Source organism: Bos javanicus, chromosome 28 (assembly GCF_032452875.1).
Source record: "Bos javanicus breed banteng chromosome 28, ARS-OSU_banteng_1.0, whole genome shotgun sequence".
Lineage (NCBI taxonomy): Eukaryota > Metazoa > Chordata > Mammalia > Artiodactyla > Bovidae > Bos > Bos javanicus.
The window spans coordinates 4148609-4165205 of record NC_083895.1 but is presented as its reverse complement, the minus strand read 5'-3'; the positions used below and the strand labels follow the sequence as shown (position 1 = coordinate 4165205).

Sequence of the window (16597 nt, the reverse complement as noted above, 5' to 3'; positions counted from 1 at the left end):
TCCGTGTGCCTGCATGTCGCTCGTCTGCTCCCTCCGGAAGGTCCTGTGCTTGGAGGGCGGCGTGGGGGCAAGGGGGGCCTCGGGAGGGCGAAGGGGCGGGGCGGACGAGCTCTTGGTTCACCGCGCTGGTGGCTCCAGGTGGCTTTGGGCACCGGGCAGGTGCCGGGCAGGATGGGCGCTCAGGGCCACGGCTGGGCTGCGCACAGGCCCGCGGGAGGCTCAGAGGACCGCGGGCCCCAGCGGGCCCCGAAGCCAGAGAGCTCCGGGGCCACGTGGCCCTGAGCAGCGAAGGCCTTGGTGGGGTGGGGGGGGGGGGGAGGGGAGGCGGGGCGGGGAGGGGGGAGAGGTGGCGGAGGGGGGCGGCGGCCTCCGAGCGGGGCCGGGCCTGGAGGGTCCCAGGGTGGGAGAGCGCCAAGACCTCCGCCCCGCCTCACCCCTCCGCGCCCCTCACCCCACCCCACCCCACCCCACGCCCGATCCGCCGCAGGCATGCCGGGCCGGCTGCTCCGGGTCCAGGGTCCCGGGTCCCGGAAGCCCCGTGGTCCCCGGGCCGGGCCAGGCGGGTGCTGGCCGGGGGTGGCGGTGTGCGGGGGGCGGAGCGGCGTCGGCCGGCCACACGGCCGCCGGGACTCCGGTCGCGGGTCGTGCAGCTCAAGTGCAGCGCGCGCTCCGTGGAGAGCTGCGGCCGGCTGGGCCGAGCGGCAGGTCGGAGCGAAAGGCAGGCGCAGCGCAGGGCTCTTAGGGCGCCCGGCGGCAGCCGCCCCCGTCTACGGCCATACCACCCTGAACGCGCCCGATCTCGTCTGATCTCGGAAGCTAAGCAGGGTCGGGCCTGGTTAGTACTTGGATGGGAGACCGCCTGGGAATACCGGGTGCTGTAGGCTTTTCTTTTCTTTTTTTTTTGCTTTTTTTTGCTTTTGCCTCCCCTCTCCTTTAGCGCCCGCCCCCCACCCCCGCAAGCCCCACCTGCCGCTGGCCCCTCGCACCCCACCGCGCTCAGAGCGGTCGCCTGCCTTCCAGCCCCTCCCGGGGTGGGTGGCCGGGGCCCCGACTCCCGCTGCAGACCTGGGTTGCCTCCGGGCGGCCCGCGAGCCCCTCCGCATTCGGCTTCCAGGAAACCAGAGGACCGGCGAGGGCGCGGGTGGAGGGGGTGCTCTCTGTCTGGGGCTCCCTTGGCAGGCCTCAGGCACTTCTGGGCGGGGCCCCGGCCCCAGCCCCCGCCGCAGCCGCAGCCCCCGGCCCGTCCCCAGCCCCACCCCTCGACGCATCCTCGCAGGCAACCGCTGGGTCTCCCGCAGGCGCGCGCGCACAACACTCACACACACACACACAAAACAGTCACGCACACACACACACCCCCCCACCGCCGCCGAGAAAGGTCGAGAGCCGGAGACCACGGGTAAGGGAGACGGAGAAAGAGGGAGAGAGAGAGACAGACAGCAAGAGGACCACACAGACTTCCAAACCCCCGGCCGCCACACCCTGTCCCCTCCATTCTGGGTTCCCCCCGGCCCCCAGTCGACCAGACCCCACCGTCGCCCACCGACACACTCACACACACACTCTCCCGCACTCACCCTCTGGCCTGGGGGCGGGGGCTGGGTCTCGCCGTAGGTGGCCAAGCCGAAGGGGACCTTTGAGACCTCGGATGCGAGGAAGTCCGGGGGTCCCCACGGGTGATTGCCAGCCCCAGGGCACTGCGTCCAGCCGGGGCCCGCCGGCCCAAGGCTGACGCCCCCTCCCTTAGGGAAGCTGCTTCTGCCGCACGGCCTCTCTCTGAGGTGTGTCACGGTCTGTGCCAGTGTGTCTATCTCGGAGCGGATGCCATCCCCTGTCCCCTGTCCGTCTCCCGTTCTCCGTCTCTCTGTCAGTCGCTCGGTGTCTCCCTCTCTCTGTCTCTCCCTCCCCGTGTGTGCCTGCGCGCTCGTGTCTGTCTGTCTGTCTGTCTGTCTGTCTGCATCTGCCTCGCGCCGTCTTGGGAGTGTGTCTCTGAACCTTCATCTCTTTCTGTCTCTGTCTCTCCTGACCCCCGGCCTCCCACGGGTGCTATGGCTGTGGCCCTGGCTGCCGCGCTTGCGCCGGCCGGCTGTCTCCCGTGGCGTGGGTGCCTGCGAGTGTCTGTGTGTCTGTCCGTGTGCCTGCATGTCGCTCGTCTGCTCCCTCCGGAAGGTCCTGTGCTTGGAGGGCGGCGTGGGGGCAAGGGGGGCCTCGGGAGGGCGAAGGGGCGGGGCGGACGAGCTCTTGGTTCACCGCGCTGGTGGCTCCAGGTGGCTTTGGGCACCGGGCAGGTGCCGGGCAGGATGGGCGCTCAGGGCCACGGCTGGGCTGCGCACAGGCCCGCGGGAGGCTCAGAGGACCGCGGGCCCCAGCGGGCCCCGAAGCCAGAGAGCTCCGGGGCCACGTGGCCCTGAGCAGCGAAGGCCTTGGTGGGGTGGGGGGGGGGGGGGGAGGGGAGGCGGGGCGGGGAGGGGGGAGAGGTGGCGGAGGGGGGCGGCGGCCTCCGAGCGGGGCCGGGCCTGGAGGGTCCCAGGGTGGGAGAGCGCCAAGACCTCCGCCCCGCCTCACCCCTCCGCGCCCCTCACCCCACCCCACCCCACCCCACGCCCGATCCGCCGCAGGCATGCCGGGCCGGCTGCTCCGGGTCCAGGGTCCCGGGTCCCGGAAGCCCCGTGGTCCCCGGGCCGGGCCAGGCGGGTGCTGGCCGGGGGTGGCGGTGTGCGGGGGGCGGAGCGGCGTCGGCCGGCCACACGGCCGCCGGGACTCCGGTCGCGGGTCGTGCAGCTCAAGTGCAGCGCGCGCTCCGTGGAGAGCTGCGGCCGGCTGGGCCGAGCGGCAGGTCGGAGCGAAAGGCAGGCGCAGCGCAGGGCTCTTAGGGCGCCCGGCGGCAGCCGCCCCGTCTACGGCCATACCACCCTGAACGCGCCCGATCTCGTCTGATCTCGGAAGCTAAGCAGGGTCGGGCCTGGTTAGTACTTGGATGGGAGACCGCCTGGGAATACCGGGTGCTGTAGGCTTTTCTTTTCTTTTTTTTTTGCTTTTTTTTGCTTTTGCCTCCCCTCTCCTTTAGCGCCCGCCCCCCACCCCCGCAAGCCCCACCTGCCGCTGGCCCCTCGCACCCCACCGCGCTCAGAGCGGTCGCCTGCCTTCCAGCCCCTCCCGGGGTGGGTGGCCGGGGCCCCGACTCCCGCTGCAGACCTGGGTTGCCTCCGGGCGGCCCGCGAGCCCCTCCGCATTCGGCTTCCAGGAAACCAGAGGACCGGCGAGGGCGCGGGTGGAGGGGGTGCTCTCTGTCTGGGGCTCCCTTGGCAGGCCTCAGGCACTTCTGGGCGGGGCCCCGGCCCCAGCCCCCGCCGCAGCCGCAGCCCCCGGCCCGTCCCCAGCCCCACCCCTCGACGCATCCTCGCAGGCAACCGCTGGGTCTCCCGCAGGCGCGCGCGCACAACACTCACACACACACACACAAAACAGTCACGCACACACACACACCCCCCCACCGCCGCCGAGAAAGGTCGAGAGCCGGAGACCACGGGTAAGGGAGACGGAGAAAGAGGGAGAGAGAGAGACAGACAGCAAGAGGACCACACAGACTTCCAAACCCCCGGCCGCCACACCCTGTCCCCTCCATTCTGGGTTCCCCCCGGCCCCCAGTCGACCAGACCCCACCGTCGCCCACCGACACACTCACACACACACTCTCCCGCACTCACCCTCTGGCCTGGGGGCGGGGGCTGGGTCTCGCCGTAGGTGGCCAAGCCGAAGGGGACCTTTGAGACCTCGGATGCGAGGAAGTCCGGGGGTCCCCACGGGTGATTGCCAGCCCCAGGGCACTGCGTCCAGCCGGGGCCCGCCGGCCCAAGGCTGACGCCCCCTCCCTTAGGGAAGCTGCTTCTGCCGCACGGCCTCTCTCTGAGGTGTGTCACGGTCTGTGCCAGTGTGTCTATCTCGGAGCGGATGCCATCCCCTGTCCCCTGTCCGTCTCCCGTTCTCCGTCTCTCTGTCAGTCGCTCGGTGTCTCCCTCTCTCTGTCTCTCCCTCCCCGTGTGTGCCTGCGCGCTCGTGTCTGTCTGTCTGTCTGTCTGTCTGTCTGCATCTGCCTCGCGCCGTCTTGGGAGTGTGTCTCTGAACCTTCATCTCTTTCTGTCTCTGTCTCTCCTGACCCCCGGCCTCCCACGGGTGCTATGGCTGTGGCCCTGGCTGCCGCGCTTGCGCCGGCCGGCTGTCTCCCGTGGCGTGGGTGCCTGCGAGTGTCTGTGTGTCTGTCCGTGTGCCTGCATGTCGCTCGTCTGCTCCCTCCGGAAGGTCCTGTGCTTGGAGGGCGGCGTGGGGGCAAGGGGGGCCTCGGGAGGGCGAAGGGGCGGGGCGGACGAGCTCTTGGTTCACCGCGCTGGTGGCTCCAGGTGGCTTTGGGCACCGGGCAGGTGCCGGGCAGGATGGGCGCTCAGGGCCACGGCTGGGCTGCGCACAGGCCCGCGGGAGGCTCAGAGGACCGCGGGCCCCAGCGGGCCCCGAAGCCAGAGAGCTCCGGGGCCACGTGGCCCTGAGCAGCGAAGGCCTTGGTGGGGTGGGGGGGGGGGGGGGGGGGGGGGAGGGGGGGCGGGGGGGGGGCGAGGTGGCGGGGGGGGGCGGCGGCCTCCGAGCGGGGCCGGGCCGGGAGGGTCCCAGGGTGGGAGAGCGCCAAGACCTCCGCCCCGCCTCACCCCTCCGCGCCCCTCACCCCACCCCACCCCACCCCACGCCCGATCCGCCGCAGGCATGCCGGGCCGGCTGCTCCGGGTCCAGGGTCCCGGGTCCCGGAAGCCCCGTGGTCCCCCGGGCCGGGCCAGGCGGGTGCTGGCCGGGGGTGGCGGTGTGCGGGGGGCGGAGCGGCGTCGGCCGGCCACACGGCCGCCGGGACTCCGGTCGCGGGTCGTGCAGCTCAAGTGCAGCGCGCGCTCCGTGGAGAGCTGCGGCCGGCTGGGCCGAGCGGCAGGTCGGAGCGAAAGGCAGGCGCAGCGCAGGGCTCTTAGGGCGCCCGGCGGCAGCCGCCCCCGTCTACGGCCATACCACCCTGAACGCGCCCGATCTCGTCTGATCTCGGAAGCTAAGCAGGGTCGGGCCTGGTTAGTACTTGGATGGGAGACCGCCTGGGAATACCGGGTGCTGTAGGCTTTTCTTTTCTTTTTTTTTTGCTTTTTTTTGCTTTTGCCTCCCCTCTCCTTTAGCGCCCGCCCCCCACCCCCGCAAGCCCCACCTGCCGCTGGCCCCTCGCACCCCACCGCGCTCAGAGCGGTCGCCTGCCTTCCAGCCCCTCCCGGGGTGGGTGGCCGGGGCCCCGACTCCCGCTGCAGACCTGGGTTGCCTCCGGGCGGCCCGCGAGCCCCTCCGCATTCGGCTTCCAGGAAACCAGAGGACCGGCGAGGGCGCGGGTGGAGGGGGTGCTCTCTGTCTGGGGCTCCCTTGGCAGGCCTCAGGCACTTCTGGGCGGGGCCCCGGCCCCAGCCCCCGCCGCAGCCGCAGCCCCCGGCCCGTCCCCAGCCCCACCCCTCGACGCATCCTCGCAGGCAACCGCTGGGTCTCCCGCAGGCGCGCGCGCACAACACTCACACACACACACACAAAACAGTCACGCACACACACACACCCCCCCACCGCCGCCGAGAAAGGTCGAGAGCCGGAGACCACGGGTAAGGGAGACGGAGAAAGAGGGAGAGAGAGAGACAGACAGCAAGAGGACCACACAGACTTCCAAACCCCCGGCCGCCACACCCTGTCCCCTCCATTCTGGGTTCCCCCCGGCCCCCAGTCGACCAGACCCCACCGTCGCCCACCGACACACTCACACACACACTCTCCCGCACTCACCCTCTGGCCTGGGGGCGGGGGCTGGGTCTCGCCGTAGGTGGCCAAGCCGAAGGGGACCTTTGAGACCTCGGATGCGAGGAAGTCCGGGGGTCCCCACGGGTGATTGCCAGCCCCAGGGCACTGCGTCCAGCCGGGGCCCGCCGGCCCAAGGCTGACGCCCCCTCCCTTAGGGAAGCTGCTTCTGCCGCACGGCCTCTCTCTGAGGTGTGTCACGGTCTGTGCCAGTGTGTCTATCTCGGAGCGGATGCCATCCCCTGTCCCCTGTCCGTCTCCCGTTCTCCGTCTCTCTGTCAGTCGCTCGGTGTCTCCCTCTCTCTGTCTCTCCCTCCCCGTGTGTGCCTGCGCGCTCGTGTCTGTCTGTCTGTCTGTCTGTCTGTCTGCATCTGCCTCGCGCCGTCTTGGGAGTGTGTCTCTGAACCTTCATCTCTTTCTGTCTCTGTCTCTCCTGACCCCCGGCCTCCCACGGGTGCTATGGCTGTGGCCCTGGCTGCCGCGCTTGCGCCGGCCGGCTGTCTCCCGTGGCGTGGGTGCCTGCGAGTGTCTGTGTGTCTGTCCGTGTGCCTGCATGTCGCTCGTCTGCTCCCTCCGGAAGGTCCTGTGCTTGGAGGGCGGCGTGGGGGCAAGGGGGGCCTCGGGAGGGCGAAGGGGCGGGGCGGACGAGCTCTTGGTTCACCGCGCTGGTGGCTCCAGGTGGCTTTGGGCACCGGGCAGGTGCCGGGCAGGATGGGCGCTCAGGGCCACGGCTGGGCTGCGCACAGGCCCGCGGGAGGCTCAGAGGACCGCGGGCCCCAGCGGGCCCCGAAGCCAGAGAGCTCCGGGGCCACGTGGCCCTGAGCAGCGAAGGCCTTGGTGGGGTGGGGGGGGGGGGGGAGGGGAGGCGGGGCGGGGAGGGGGGAGAGGTGGCGGAGGGGGGCGGCGGCCTCCGAGCGGGGCCGGGCCTGGAGGGTCCCAGGGTGGGAGAGCGCCAAGACCTCCGCCCCGCCTCACCCCTCCGCGCCCCTCACCCCACCCCACCCCACCCCACGCCCGATCCGCCGCAGGCATGCCGGGCCGGCTGCTCCGGGTCCAGGGTCCCGGGTCCCGGAAGCCCCGTGGTCCCCGGGCCGGGCCAGGCGGGTGCTGGCCGGGGGTGGCGGTGTGCGGGGGGCGGAGCGGCGTCGGCCGGCCACACGGCCGCCGGGACTCCGGTCGCGGGTCGTGCAGCTCAAGTGCAGCGCGCGCTCCGTGGAGAGCTGCGGCCGGCTGGGCCGAGCGGCAGGTCGGAGCGAAAGGCAGGCGCAGCGCAGGGCTCTTAGGGCGCCCGGCGGCAGCCGCCCCCGTCTACGGCCATACCACCCTGAACGCGCCCGATCTCGTCTGATCTCGGAAGCTAAGCAGGGTCGGGCCTGGTTAGTACTTGGATGGGAGACCGCCTGGGAATACCGGGTGCTGTAGGCTTTTCTTTTCTTTTTTTTTTGCTTTTTTTTGCTTTTGCCTCCCCTCTCCTTTAGCGCCCGCCCCCCACCCCCGCAAGCCCCACCTGCCGCTGGCCCCTCGCACCCCACCGCGCTCAGAGCGGTCGCCTGCCTTCCAGCCCCTCCCGGGGTGGGTGGCCGGGGCCCCGACTCCCGCTGCAGACCTGGGTTGCCTCCGGGCGGCCCGCGAGCCCCTCCGCATTCGGCTTCCAGGAAACCAGAGGACCGGCGAGGGCGCGGGTGGAGGGGGTGCTCTCTGTCTGGGGCTCCCTTGGCAGGCCTCAGGCACTTCTGGGCGGGGCCCCGGCCCCAGCCCCCGCCGCAGCCGCAGCCCCCGGCCCGTCCCCAGCCCCACCCCTCGACGCATCCTCGCAGGCAACCGCTGGGTCTCCCGCAGGCGCGCGCGCACAACACTCACACACACACACACAAAACAGTCACGCACACACACACACCCCCCCACCGCCGCCGAGAAAGGTCGAGAGCCGGAGACCACGGGTAAGGGAGACGGAGAAAGAGGGAGAGAGAGAGACAGACAGCAAGAGGACCACACAGACTTCCAAACCCCCGGCCGCCACACCCTGTCCCCTCCATTCTGGGTTCCCCCCGGCCCCCAGTCGACCAGACCCCACCGTCGCCCACCGACACACTCACACACACACTCTCCCGCACTCACCCTCTGGCCTGGGGGCGGGGGCTGGGTCTCGCCGTAGGTGGCCAAGCCGAAGGGGACCTTTGAGACCTCGGATGCGAGGAAGTCCGGGGGTCCCCACGGGTGATTGCCAGCCCCAGGGCACTGCGTCCAGCCGGGGCCCGCCGGCCCAAGGCTGACGCCCCCTCCCTTAGGGAAGCTGCTTCTGCCGCACGGCCTCTCTCTGAGGTGTGTCACGGTCTGTGCCAGTGTGTCTATCTCGGAGCGGATGCCATCCCCTGTCCCCTGTCCGTCTCCCGTTCTCCGTCTCTCTGTCAGTCGCTCGGTGTCTCCCTCTCTCTGTCTCTCCCTCCCCGTGTGTGCCTGCGCGCTCGTGTCTGTCTGTCTGTCTGTCTGTCTGTCTGCATCTGCCTCGCGCCGTCTTGGGAGTGTGTCTCTGAACCTTCATCTCTTTCTGTCTCTGTCTCTCCTGACCCCCGGCCTCCCACGGGTGCTATGGCTGTGGCCCTGGCTGCCGCGCTTGCGCCGGCCGGCTGTCTCCCGTGGCGTGGGTGCCTGCGAGTGTCTGTGTGTCTGTCCGTGTGCCTGCATGTCGCTCGTCTGCTCCCTCCGGAAGGTCCTGTGCTTGGAGGGCGGCGTGGGGGCAAGGGGGGCCTCGGGAGGGCGAAGGGGCGGGGCGGACGAGCTCTTGGTTCACCGCGCTGGTGGCTCCAGGTGGCTTTGGGCACCGGGCAGGTGCCGGGCAGGATGGGCGCTCAGGGCCACGGCTGGGCTGCGCACAGGCCCGCGGGAGGCTCAGAGGACCGCGGGCCCCAGCGGGCCCCGAAGCCAGAGAGCTCCGGGGCCACGTGGCCCTGAGCAGCGAAGGCCTTGGTGGGGTGGGGGGGGGGGGGAGGGGAGGCGGGGCGGGGAGGGGGGAGAGGTGGCGGAGGGGGGCGGCGGCCTCCGAGCGGGGCCGGGCCTGGAGGGTCCCAGGGTGGGAGAGCGCCAAGACCTCCGCCCCGCCTCACCCCTCCGCGCCCCTCACCCCACCCCACCCCACCCCACGCCCGATCCGCCGCAGGCATGCCGGGCCGGCTGCTCCGGGTCCAGGGTCCCGGGTCCCGGAAGCCCCGTGGTCCCCGGGCCGGGCCAGGCGGGTGCTGGCCGGGGGTGGCGGTGTGCGGGGGGCGGAGCGGCGTCGGCCGGCCACACGGCCGCCGGGACTCCGGTCGCGGGTCGTGCAGCTCAAGTGCAGCGCGCGCTCCGTGGAGAGCTGCGGCCGGCTGGGCCGAGCGGCAGGTCGGAGCGAAAGGCAGGCGCAGCGCAGGGCTCTTAGGGCGCCCGGCGGCAGCCGCCCCGTCTACGGCCATACCACCCTGAACGCGCCCGATCTCGTCTGATCTCGGAAGCTAAGCAGGGTCGGGCCTGGTTAGTACTTGGATGGGAGACCGCCTGGGAATACCGGGTGCTGTAGGCTTTTCTTTTCTTTTTTTTTTGCTTTTTTTTGCTTTTGCCTCCCCTCTCCTTTAGCGCCCGCCCCCCACCCCCGCAAGCCCCACCTGCCGCTGGCCCCTCGCACCCCACCGCGCTCAGAGCGGTCGCCTGCCTTCCAGCCCCTCCCGGGGTGGGTGGCCGGGGCCCCGACTCCCGCTGCAGACCTGGGTTGCCTCCGGGCGGCCCGCGAGCCCCTCCGCATTCGGCTTCCAGGAAACCAGAGGACCGGCGAGGGCGCGGGTGGAGGGGGTGCTCTCTGTCTGGGGCTCCCTTGGCAGGCCTCAGGCACTTCTGGGCGGGGCCCCGGCCCCAGCCCCCGCCGCAGCCGCAGCCCCCGGCCCGTCCCCAGCCCCACCCCTCGACGCATCCTCGCAGGCAACCGCTGGGTCTCCCGCAGGCGCGCGCGCACAACACTCACACACACACACACAAAACAGTCACGCACACACACACACCCCCCCACCGCCGCCGAGAAAGGTCGAGAGCCGGAGACCACGGGTAAGGGAGACGGAGAAAGAGGGAGAGAGAGAGACAGACAGCAAGAGGACCACACAGACTTCCAAACCCCCGGCCGCCACACCCTGTCCCCTCCATTCTGGGTTCCCCCCGGCCCCCAGTCGACCAGACCCCACCGTCGCCCACCGACACACTCACACACACACTCTCCCGCACTCACCCTCTGGCCTGGGGGCGGGGGCTGGGTCTCGCCGTAGGTGGCCAAGCCGAAGGGGACCTTTGAGACCTCGGATGCGAGGAAGTCCGGGGGTCCCCACGGGTGATTGCCAGCCCCAGGGCACTGCGTCCAGCCGGGGCCCGCCGGCCCAAGGCTGACGCCCCCTCCCTTAGGGAAGCTGCTTCTGCCGCACGGCCTCTCTCTGAGGTGTGTCACGGTCTGTGCCAGTGTGTCTATCTCGGAGCGGATGCCATCCCCTGTCCCCTGTCCGTCTCCCGTTCTCCGTCTCTCTGTCAGTCGCTCGGTGTCTCCCTCTCTCTGTCTCTCCCTCCCCGTGTGTGCCTGCGCGCTCGTGTCTGTCTGTCTGTCTGTCTGTCTGTCTGCATCTGCCTCGCGCCGTCTTGGGAGTGTGTCTCTGAACCTTCATCTCTTTCTGTCTCTGTCTCTCCTGACCCCCGGCCTCCCACGGGTGCTATGGCTGTGGCCCTGGCTGCCGCGCTTGCGCCGGCCGGCTGTCTCCCGTGGCGTGGGTGCCTGCGAGTGTCTGTGTGTCTGTCCGTGTGCCTGCATGTCGCTCGTCTGCTCCCTCCGGAAGGTCCTGTGCTTGGAGGGCGGCGTGGGGGCAAGGGGGGCCTCGGGAGGGCGAAGGGGCGGGGCGGACGAGCTCTTGGTTCACCGCGCTGGTGGCTCCAGGTGGCTTTGGGCACCGGGCAGGTGCCGGGCAGGATGGGCGCTCAGGGCCACGGCTGGGCTGCGCACAGGCCCGCGGGAGGCTCAGAGGACCGCGGGCCCCAGCGGGCCCCGAAGCCAGAGAGCTCCGGGGCCACGTGGCCCTGAGCAGCGAAGGCCTTGGTGGGGTGGGGGGGAGGGGGGAGGGGAGGCGGGGCGGGGAGGGGGAGAGGTGGCGGAGGGGGGCGGCGGCCTCCGAGCGGGGCCGGGCCTGGAGGGTCCCAGGGTGGGAGAGCGCCAAGACCTCCGCCCCGCCTCACCCCTCCGCGCCCCTCACCCCACCCCACCCCACCCCACGCCCGATCCGCCGCAGGCATGCCGGGCCGGCTGCTCCGGGTCCAGGGTCCCGGGTCCCGGAAGCCCCGTGGTCCCCGGGCCGGGCCAGGCGGGTGCTGGCCGGGGGTGGCGGTGTGCGGGGGGCGGAGCGGCGTCGGCCGGCCACACGGCCGCCGGGACTCCGGTCGCGGGTCGTGCAGCTCAAGTGCAGCGCGCGCTCCGTGGAGAGCTGCGGCCGGCTGGGCCGAGCGGCAGGTCGGAGCGAAAGGCAGGCGCAGCGCAGGGCTCTTAGGGCGCCCGGCGGCAGCCGCCCCGTCTACGGCCATACCACCCTGAACGCGCCCGATCTCGTCTGATCTCGGAAGCTAAGCAGGGTCGGGCCTGGTTAGTACTTGGATGGGAGACCGCCTGGGAATACCGGGTGCTGTAGGCTTTTCTTTTCTTTTTTTTTTGCTTTTTTTTGCTTTTGCCTCCCCTCTCCTTTAGCGCCCGCCCCCCACCCCCGCAAGCCCCACCTGCCGCTGGCCCCTCGCACCCCACCGCGCTCAGAGCGGTCGCCTGCCTTCCAGCCCCTCCCGGGGTGGGTGGCCGGGGCCCCGACTCCCGCTGCAGACCTGGGTTGCCTCCGGGCGGCCCGCGAGCCCCTCCGCATTCGGCTTCCAGGAAACCAGAGGACCGGCGAGGGCGCGGGTGGAGGGGGTGCTCTCTGTCTGGGGCTCCCTTGGCAGGCCTCAGGCACTTCTGGGCGGGGCCCCGGCCCCAGCCCCCGCCGCAGCCGCAGCCCCCGGCCCGTCCCCAGCCCCACCCCTCGACGCATCCTCGCAGGCAACCGCTGGGTCTCCCGCAGGCGCGCGCGCACAACACTCACACACACACACACAAAACAGTCACGCACACACACACACCCCCCCACCGCCGCCGAGAAAGGTCGAGAGCCGGAGACCACGGGTAAGGGAGACGGAGAAAGAGGGAGAGAGAGAGACAGACAGCAAGAGGACCACACAGACTTCCAAACCCCCGGCCGCCACACCCTGTCCCCTCCATTCTGGGTTCCCCCCGGCCCCCAGTCGACCAGACCCCACCGTCGCCCACCGACACACTCACACACACACTCTCCCGCACTCACCCTCTGGCCTGGGGGCGGGGGCTGGGTCTCGCCGTAGGTGGCCAAGCCGAAGGGGACCTTTGAGACCTCGGATGCGAGGAAGTCCGGGGGTCCCCACGGGTGATTGCCAGCCCCAGGGCACTGCGTCCAGCCGGGGCCCGCCGGCCCAAGGCTGACGCCCCCTCCCTTAGGGAAGCTGCTTCTGCCGCACGGCCTCTCTCTGAGGTGTGTCACGGTCTGTGCCAGTGTGTCTATCTCGGAGCGGATGCCATCCCCTGTCCCCTGTCCGTCTCCCGTTCTCCGTCTCTCTGTCAGTCGCTCGGTGTCTCCCTCTCTCTGTCTCTCCCTCCCCGTGTGTGCCTGCGCGCTCGTGTCTGTCTGTCTGTCTGTCTGTCTGTCTGCATCTGCCTCGCGCCGTCTTGGGAGTGTGTCTCTGAACCTTCATCTCTTTCTGTCTCTGTCTCTCCTGACCCCCGGCCTCCCACGGGTGCTATGGCTGTGGCCCTGGCTGCCGCGCTTGCGCCGGCCGGCTGTCTCCCGTGGCGTGGGTGCCTGCGAGTGTCTGTGTGTCTGTCCGTGTGCCTGCATGTCGCTCGTCTGCTCCCTCCGGAAGGTCCTGTGCTTGGAGGGCGGCGTGGGGGCAAGGGGGGCCTCGGGAGGGCGAAGGGGCGGGGCGGACGAGCTCTTGGTTCACCGCGCTGGTGGCTCCAGGTGGCTTTGGGCACCGGGCAGGTGCCGGGCAGGATGGGCGCTCAGGGCCACGGCTGGGCTGCGCACAGGCCCGCGGGAGGCTCAGAGGACCGCGGGCCCCAGCGGGCCCCGAAGCCAGAGAGCTCCGGGGCCACGTGGCCCTGAGCAGCGAAGGCCTTGGTGGGGTGGGGGGGGGGGGGGAGGGGAGGCGGGGCGGGGAGGGGGAGAGGTGGCGGAGGGGGGCGGCGGCCTCCGAGCGGGGCCGGGCCTGGAGGGTCCCAGGGTGGGAGAGCGCCAAGACCTCCGCCCCGCCTCACCCCTCCGCGCCCCTCACCCCACCCCACCCCACCCCACGCCCGATCCGCCGCAGGCATGCCGGGCCGGCTGCTCCGGGTCCAGGGTCCCGGGTCCCGGAAGCCCCGTGGTCCCCGGGCCGGGCCAGGCGGGTGCTGGCCGGGGGTGGCGGTGTGCGGGGGGCGGAGCGGCGTCGGCCGGCCACACGGCCGCCGGGACTCCGGTCGCGGGTCGTGCAGCTCAAGTGCAGCGCGCGCTCCGTGGAGAGCTGCGGCCGGCTGGGCCGAGCGGCAGGTCGGAGCGAAAGGCAGGCGCAGCGCAGGGCTCTTAGGGCGCCCGGCGGCAGCCGCCCCGTCTACGGCCATACCACCCTGAACGCGCCCGATCTCGTCTGATCTCGGAAGCTAAGCAGGGTCGGGCCTGGTTAGTACTTGGATGGGAGACCGCCTGGGAATACCGGGTGCTGTAGGCTTTTCTTTTCTTTTTTTTTTGCTTTTTTTTGCTTTTGCCTCCCCTCTCCTTTAGCGCCCGCCCCCCACCCCCGCAAGCCCCACCTGCCGCTGGCCCCTCGCACCCCACCGCGCTCAGAGCGGTCGCCTGCCTTCCAGCCCCTCCCGGGGTGGGTGGCCGGGGCCCCGACTCCCGCTGCAGACCTGGGTTGCCTCCGGGCGGCCCGCGAGCCCCTCCGCATTCGGCTTCCAGGAAACCAGAGGACCGGCGAGGGCGCGGGTGGAGGGGGTGCTCTCTGTCTGGGGCTCCCTTGGCAGGCCTCAGGCACTTCTGGGCGGGGCCCCGGCCCCAGCCCCCGCCGCAGCCGCAGCCCCCGGCCCGTCCCCAGCCCCACCCCTCGACGCATCCTCGCAGGCAACCGCTGGGTCTCCCGCAGGCGCGCGCGCACAACACTCACACACACACACACAAAACAGTCACGCACACACACACACCCCCCCACCGCCGCCGAGAAAGGTCGAGAGCCGGAGACCACGGGTAAGGGAGACGGAGAAAGAGGGAGAGAGAGAGACAGACAGCAAGAGGACCACACAGACTTCCAAACCCCCGGCCGCCACACCCTGTCCCCTCCATTCTGGGTTCCCCCCGGCCCCCAGTCGACCAGACCCCACCGTCGCCCACCGACACACTCACACACACACTCTCCCGCACTCACCCTCTGGCCTGGGGGCGGGGGCTGGGTCTCGCCGTAGGTGGCCAAGCCGAAGGGGACCTTTGAGACCTCGGATGCGAGGAAGTCCGGGGGTCCCCACGGGTGATTGCCAGCCCCAGGGCACTGCGTCCAGCCGGGGCCCGCCGGCCCAAGGCTGACGCCCCCTCCCTTAGGGAAGCTGCTTCTGCCGCACGGCCTCTCTCTGAGGTGTGTCACGGTCTGTGCCAGTGTGTCTATCTCGGAGCGGATGCCATCCCCTGTCCCCTGTCCGTCTCCCGTTCTCCGTCTCTCTGTCAGTCGCTCGGTGTCTCCCTCTCTCTGTCTCTCCCTCCCCGTGTGTGCCTGCGCGCTCGTGTCTGTCTGTCTGTCTGTCTGTCTGTCTGCATCTGCCTCGCGCCGTCTTGGGAGTGTGTCTCTGAACCTTCATCTCTTTCTGTCTCTGTCTCTCCTGACCCCCGGCCTCCCACGGGTGCTATGGCTGTGGCCCTGGCTGCCGCGCTTGCGCCGGCCGGCTGTCTCCCGTGGCGTGGGTGCCTGCGAGTGTCTGTGTGTCTGTCCGTGTGCCTGCATGTCGCTCGTCTGCTCCCTCCGGAAGGTCCTGTGCTTGGAGGGCGGCGTGGGGGCAAGGGGGGCCTCGGGAGGGCGAAGGGGCGGGGCGGACGAGCTCTTGGTTCACCGCGCTGGTGGCTCCAGGTGGCTTTGGGCACCGGGCAGGTGCCGGGCAGGATGGGCGCTCAGGGCCACGGCTGGGCTGCGCACAGGCCCGCGGGAGGCTCAGAGGACCGCGGGCCCCAGCGGGCCCCGAAGCCAGAGAGCTCCGGGGCCACGTGGCCCTGAGCAGCGAAGGCCTTGGTGGGGTGGGGGGGGGGGGGAGGGGAGGCGGGGCGGGGAGGGGGAGAGGTGGCGGAGGGGGGCGGCGGCCTCCGAGCGGGGCCGGGCCTGGAGGGTCCCAGGGTGGGAGAGCGCCAAGACCTCCGCCCCGCCTCACCCCTCCGCGCCCCTCACCCCACCCCACCCCACCCCACGCCCGATCCGCCGCAGGCATGCCGGGCCGGCTGCTCCGGGTCCAGGGTCCCGGGTCCCGGAAGCCCCGTGGTCCCCCGGGCCGGGCCAGGCGGGTGCTGGCCGGGGGTGGCGGTGTGCGGGGGGCGGAGCGGCGTCGGCCGGCCACACGGCCGCCGGGACTCCGGTCGCGGGTCGTGCAGCTCAAGTGCAGCGCGCGCTCCGTGGAGAGCTGCGGCCGGCTGGGCCGAGCGGCAGGTCGGAGCGAAAGGCAGGCGCAGCGCAGGGCTCTTAGGGCGCCCGGCGGCAGCCGCCCCGTCTACGGCCATACCACCCTGAACGCGCCCGATCTCGTCTGATCTCGGAAGCTAAGCAGGGTCGGGCCTGGTTAGTACTTGGATGGGAGACCGCCTGGGAATACCGGGTGCTGTAGGCTTTTCTTTTCTTTTTTTTTTGCTTTTTTTTGCTTTTGCCTCCCCTCTCCTTTAGCGCCCGCCCCCCACCCCCGCAAGCCCCACCTGCCGCTGGCCCCTCGCACCCCACCGCGCTCAGAGCGGTCGCCTGCCTTCCAGCCCCTCCCGGGGTGGGTGGCCGGGGCCCCGACTCCCGCTGCAGACCTGGGTTGCCTCCGGGCGGCCCGCGAGCCCCTCCGCATTCGGCTTCCAGGAAACCAGAGGACCGGCGAGGGCGCGGGTGGAGGGGGTGCTCTCTGTCTGGGGCTCCCTTGGCAGGCCTCAGGCACTTCTGGGCGGGGCCCCGGCCCCAGCCCCCGCCGCAGCCGCAGCCCCCGGCCCGTCCCCAGCCCCACCCCTCGACGCATCCTCGCAGGCAACCGCTGGGTCTCCCGCAGGCGCGCGCGCACAACACTCACACACACACACACAAAACAGTCACGCACACACACACACCCCCCCACCGCCGCCGAGAAAGGTCGAGAGCCGGAGACCACGGGTAAGGGAGACGGAGAAAGAGGGAGAGAGAGAGACAGACAGCAAGAGGACCACACAGACTTCCAAACCCCCGGCCGCCACACCCTGTCCCCTCCATTCTGGGTTCCCCCCGGCCCCCAGTCGACCAGACCCCACCGTCGCCCACCGACACACTCACACACACACTCTCCCGCACTCACCCTCTGGCCTGGGGGCGGGGGCTGGGTCTCGCCGTAGGTGGCCAAGCCGAAGGGGACCTTTGAGACCTCGGATGCGAGGAAGTCCGGGGGTCCCCACGGGTGATTGCCAGCCCC

The 16597-nt window shown here is 71.3% G+C and overlaps 8 non-coding genes across 8 annotated transcripts; all 8 read left to right on the top strand.

The window, feature by feature from the left end:
* The first annotated feature begins 765 nt into the window (after nucleotides 1-765).
* On the top strand, nucleotides 766-884 carry LOC133240728 (5S ribosomal RNA). The gene has a single exon (XR_009734330.1). It is a non-coding gene; the product is annotated as a 5S ribosomal RNA (ribosomal RNA).
* Nucleotides 885-2895: 2011 nt separating this feature from the next.
* LOC133240727 (5S ribosomal RNA) lies at nucleotides 2896-3014 on the top strand. Its single transcript, XR_009734329.1, has one exon. It is a non-coding gene; the product is annotated as a 5S ribosomal RNA (ribosomal RNA).
* Nucleotides 3015-5029: 2015 nt separating this feature from the next.
* On the top strand, nucleotides 5030-5148 carry LOC133240725 (5S ribosomal RNA). Its single transcript, XR_009734327.1, has one exon. It is a non-coding gene; the product is annotated as a 5S ribosomal RNA (ribosomal RNA).
* Nucleotides 5149-7159: 2011 nt separating this feature from the next.
* On the top strand, nucleotides 7160-7278 carry LOC133240724 (5S ribosomal RNA). Its single transcript, XR_009734326.1, has one exon. It is a non-coding gene; the product is annotated as a 5S ribosomal RNA (ribosomal RNA).
* A 2009-nt stretch (nucleotides 7279-9287) lies between these two features.
* On the top strand, nucleotides 9288-9406 carry LOC133240723 (5S ribosomal RNA). Its single transcript, XR_009734325.1, has one exon. It is a non-coding gene; the product is annotated as a 5S ribosomal RNA (ribosomal RNA).
* A 2009-nt stretch (nucleotides 9407-11415) lies between these two features.
* On the top strand, nucleotides 11416-11534 carry LOC133240722 (5S ribosomal RNA). Its single transcript, XR_009734324.1, has one exon. It is a non-coding gene; the product is annotated as a 5S ribosomal RNA (ribosomal RNA).
* A 2009-nt stretch (nucleotides 11535-13543) lies between these two features.
* Nucleotides 13544-13662, top strand: LOC133240721 (5S ribosomal RNA). The gene has a single exon (XR_009734323.1). It is a non-coding gene; the product is annotated as a 5S ribosomal RNA (ribosomal RNA).
* Nucleotides 13663-15671: 2009 nt separating this feature from the next.
* On the top strand, nucleotides 15672-15790 carry LOC133240720 (5S ribosomal RNA). Its single transcript, XR_009734322.1, has one exon. It is a non-coding gene; the product is annotated as a 5S ribosomal RNA (ribosomal RNA).
* The last annotated feature ends 807 nt before the right edge of the window (nucleotides 15791-16597 follow it).